At 40.7% G+C, this 4,968-nt stretch overlaps 1 pseudogene; it reads right to left on the bottom strand.

The window, feature by feature from the left end:
• Positions 1 to 3,765: 3,765 nt before the first annotated feature.
• Positions 3,766 to 4,455, bottom strand: LOC102824474 (annotated as a pseudogene).
• Positions 4,456 to 4,968: the final 513 nt, after the last annotated feature.

The raw sequence follows: 4,968 nt of genomic DNA, 5'->3' as shown, positions 1-4,968 counted from the left end.
AGTAGAAAGCCTCATCTTTCTCCCACGGAGCGGCTGGTAGTTTCGAACCGCTGACCTTAAGGTTCGCAGCCCGATTCGTAACCACTACGCTATAGTGAGTACTAATTGTCCATAGGTTCCTATTCTCCCTCTTATGTGAGAGTAGCATTGCTCAAGTTTCCCAGTACATCATTGATTCTACATACCACTGGCCAAGGCTAGGAGCGCTTAGGGCACATGAGGACTTGAGTTGAAATGACATGACTCACCTTAATTTATCACATAAAGGTCATTTGAGGGGTGTTCATATTATGTATCTGGATCTGATCAATGGTTTTCCCTCTTGCAGGCAGTTAGATGCTCAGGCATCCATGTGAAAATCTTCTTAGCTTAAAACTAGACTGAGTATGGATTATCATTCAGAGATTCAGGGGTCTCCCTCTAGGAAATAGCATAAGAAGCCTACATAGTAGACTCAACAGCTTAACTACTAAGATTGACCTCTGTCAGAATGAGAATTCATAGCCTACGTGTGAGTGCCAATAGAACAGTTCTCATTTGCCTATGGGGGCAGGACTCACTTTATTTTGTTCATGAAAACATAAATCAAAATTTTGGCCAATAAGACTTGGGTTTTATTGTAATTTGTCATTTGGAAAATAAGACAAAAATAAAATGAAGATACAAAAGCACAAGACTTAAGACATAAAGAAATATATTTCACAGGAGTTAAGAATGGGGTAGGAAATGTTGGAGCTTAAAGTCCTTTGGGGAGAGATCAGCGTACCTTGCATACACCCAACACCTACCTTTTTCTTTATTTTCAGGACAAGATTGCGAAGTTGAAAAGATCACATAATTATTTATGCATGTATATAACCTGTCTTCGTATCTTATATATATTTGGTGGCACATCATTGTAAAAAGTTATTTCTGAATTCACCAAAATATTTAGTGCATAGTAGGTGTGATCAATGTTGTTGTTGTTAGGTGCCATTGAGTCAGTGCCGACTCATAGCAACCCTATGCACAACAGAACGAAACACTGCCTGGTCTTGGGCCAACCTCACAATTGTTGCCATGCTTGAGCCCATTGATGCTGCCACTTTGCCAATCCATCTCGCTGGGAGTAATCCTCTTTTTCTCTGACCCTCCCTCCACCTTACCAAACATGATATCCTTCTCCAGCAACAGATCCATCCTGACAATATATCTGAAGTATGAGAGACAAAGTTTGACTATCCTGGCCTCCAAGGAGCACTCTGGCTATACTTCTTCCAACACATTTCTGTTGATTCTTTTGGCAGTCCATGGCACTTTCAGTATTCTCCTGCAACACCATAACTCAGAAGTATCGATTCTTGTACAGTCTTCCTTATTCACTTTCCAGCTTTTGCATGCATATGAGATTATTGAAAATACCATGGTTTGGGTCAGGCACACCTTAGTCCTCAAGCTGACATCTTTGCTCTTCAACACTTTAAAAAGGTCTTGTGCAGCAGATTTGCCTAATGCAATACATCATCTGGTTTCTTGTGATCAATAGCAATAGTTAAATTGAAGTCAAGAATGTACCATTGAGTTGTGGAAAGAGACCTGTACTTGCGTTTGAATTTATTTTCTGCTTTATTCCTAGCATCTAGAGTAATATATGACACAGAGTAGAAGCTTTTACTAGTAATATGGTCATGGAAAATCCTTAGACCTGCCTAAGCCTCAGCTTCCTTATAAGTAAAATGGAGATATGCCTGTCTACTCAACATATTGCCTTTACCCAATGTTGCTTTCTCTACCAGGTATGTCTTGACCTTCTTATTTCAAGACTTTTCTCAGTGTCCCAGTCTCTTTGAAACTTTCCTTGACAGCCACTTGTGTTCCAGGAAGAGCTGACATCTCCTTCCCTTGGGCACTTTTATCAAAGCATCTTTAGCCTTTTGTTATATTTATCTGCTTTCAGATCTATCTGTATCTGCTAGACAATAATTTCCTAGATGGTAAGAACTTTGTTTTATTCATTCTTGTATTCCCAGTGCTGAGCACAGCAAAAAAGTTGATATACAATTACTGAATGAGTATCCTGTTGTTGTTGTTGTTGTTATGTAACTTGGAGTTAATTCTGACTCATAGCATCCCATACCACGTTTCTGAGAAGCATCTGGTAGGTTTGAATGACCGATCTTGTGGTTCCCAGTCCAATGCTTATCCTACAGCATCACACCAGGAGTATATGAAATGAGTATAAAGGAACATAATCAGTCAAGTGATGTGATCCATTTGAGAATTTAGAAGAATCCTCCAGGTGTGGTGGGTCAAATAGCCGAAAAGAATTCATAGGATGTTAGATTAGAAACAGCAGAAAACACTGTCTCCAGAATACTTCTGTAAACTTCAGAGACATTCCTGGGTCATAAAAGCCATTGCCATTCACCAGTTCATTATTGGAAACTGAATCTGTAGAACTTAAGACACAAAAAATCTGTTCCATGAAGGAGTTAAGAATGGGATAGGAAATGTTTGAGCATGAAGTCCCTTGGGTAGAGATCAGCCTTGGTGGGTATCGTAGTGTAGCTAGGATTAACTGTGGGGCATTGATGATCAGGTGGGCACTGAAGGCCCTTCATTCACTGCACAGCTTGGTCAGGTCTTCTGCAAGTATCTTATTGTGAAAGATAGGCAGTAAAATTGACCTGTTTTTCTAAAGCAAAGCAAGCTAGTCTTTTTTTTTTTTTTAATGACCACTTCTAATTTTATTCGAGAAATAACTCCTTACTTACAAAGCAGTACTCAACAGTCAAAAGGAAAATTAGGGTTAAATAAACAGCCTCTCCTCACTAAACATGGCTGGGTTACAAAAACCAGGTTGTTATGTGAAAGTCAGTTACACAACAATGGAGGATAACCACATCATTACTTGAGTACCAAACCACAGAGAATTGTGGCGCAGTCTAGTTGACAACCAACCTTAATCATCACAGCCATTTTACTCTTGCCTTGCACCTCGGTGTTAAGTTCATAAGACAAAATTTCAAGTAACTTGTCCAAGGTTATAGAGCCAATAGTGAAATCAAGATTTAAGTCTCTAGCCTCACTCACTGGGGCTGTCAAATCAGTTGGTCTGAGAGTATTTCATTCCACCGTACATTTTCAGATCTTCATGGTAAACCTTTTCACCCTGACCCCTAAGTTCTAATTAGTTTCCTTTCCACTGGGTCCTGCCTTCAAAGTGCCTCTTCTCCCCATTTTAAACCATGCACGTCCTCACTGTGATACCTGTTCTCCTTTTTCCAGTTTGCTTCAGCTCCCACTATTCCAAAGTGCCTCCTCGTTCACACGGGTCCTTTTTCTGCCAGCCTGCTCTATGGAGTTTACATGACAAACTCCGTTTCCCACAATTCTATGGCTTTTTTTGCCCCATTTAGTCTTTTTAACACACCTTCATGTCATTTAGCATAAAACCTCAATATTTATTAGATTAAATCCTATTCCCATTCCTCGATTAACTTTCAGACCCCGGTTGATTGCACACACATATTTAACAATGCAGTTTTATACAGAATGCTAAGAGCACTTTCTTTGTATTTTACATAAGAGCTTGAAACAGTATTGGCTTTCAATTCATATTCAACTCTAACACAGCCCGATCTAATGTATATAGCTGCATTACACTTTGTTTAGAGTTTAAAGGCTTAATGGCAATTATCAGGAATGAAAAAAGAGCGACGTTTATTTTACATAACTGACTGGAAAATACATTCAAGAAACAGTGACTGAAATTTAATACGGTTCTCATGCGCCCAGAGGAGGTGGTGCCCGATTTGGCGGGGTGATTGCTATGTCCAAATAATCTCCTATCTGGAACTTCTGAGACTGCAGGGTCATGGAGTTGTCAGTCCCCTTGCTGCCAATCTCCTTCACTCGATACCCAGGTCTTTTAAGATCTGTAAAAAACGATGGCAAAATTGAAGTGGGTGCCTTTCTTTCTACCTTCTGGGTAGACCTCTTCCACTAAACTCGTCAGTTCTTTCAAAGTCACATCCATCCAAGTGTAGATCTGCAGCTCACTGGACGACACATTTCCACAGCAGCCGTTTTTGGTAGTGAAGACCCTTAGCAGCGGGCAAGTCTTCTCCCGGTAGATGATTGGCTTCTCCGGTTCTTAATTTCCTCCTTGGTGACGCGCGACTCCACCGCCTTCTTTCTCCTCTGGCCCGCGAGACGATCGGTCTCGCAAGCCAGTCTTTTATTATTTAGTTCCTGAAAGATTCCAAGGCCAACTAGGATAGAGGTGGGTTACTAGTGCCCAAAGCTGGGAAAGAGAAGGAGCCAACTTGGGCTCAGCAGACATGAAGGCAGCCTTTTCTGTTCATTTCGGTTCGATCCTCTGGGCGCTGGTCACAGAGGGGCACAAATAAATCAGTGCAGTGTGGAAGGTCTCCTGTTTTAACTGTTCACCTGATCAACAAGTAACTTCCTCATTCTTAGAGGGTAGACTAAGCTGAGATTTTTGTTGTTTTTATGTATGTATTGAACTTGTGGGGGCAGTTGGTTTATTCAGTGGCAGAATTATTGCCCTCTAGGTGGAAAGGTAAATTGTATCCCTGGCCAATGTACTTCCTGCGGACCTACCACCTACTCATTTATGTCATTGGGGTCTTATGTGTTGTAATGATGCTAAGCAGATTTCCACAGAACTTTAAGACTAAGATAAATTAGGAAGAAAGGTCTACTTTCAAACATCAGCTGATTGGAACCCTGTGGAGCACAACAGTCCAATCCATGATCCATCATAGTTATGGTGCAGGATGGGCAGCATTTAGTTCTGTTGTTCATGGGGTCATCGTGAGTAGTGGCAAACTGGAAGACAGCTAACATTAAACCTACAGAGCCAAGTTCTGGTTGTTTCTTTGTGTGTGTGTGTTAAATTTATTGAGGTATAGTTTATATGCATAAGCTGTACTAATTGAAATCATGCATTTAAATTGGATGGGT

The sequence above is a fragment of the Chrysochloris asiatica genome, unplaced genomic scaffold, assembly GCF_000296735.1.
Source record: "Chrysochloris asiatica unplaced genomic scaffold, ChrAsi1.0 scaffold00087, whole genome shotgun sequence".
Classification (NCBI taxonomy): Eukaryota; Metazoa; Chordata; class Mammalia; order Afrosoricida; family Chrysochloridae; genus Chrysochloris; species Chrysochloris asiatica.
The sequence above is the reverse complement of the archived record's forward strand: the minus strand, read 5'-3'. Positions and strand labels throughout refer to the sequence as shown.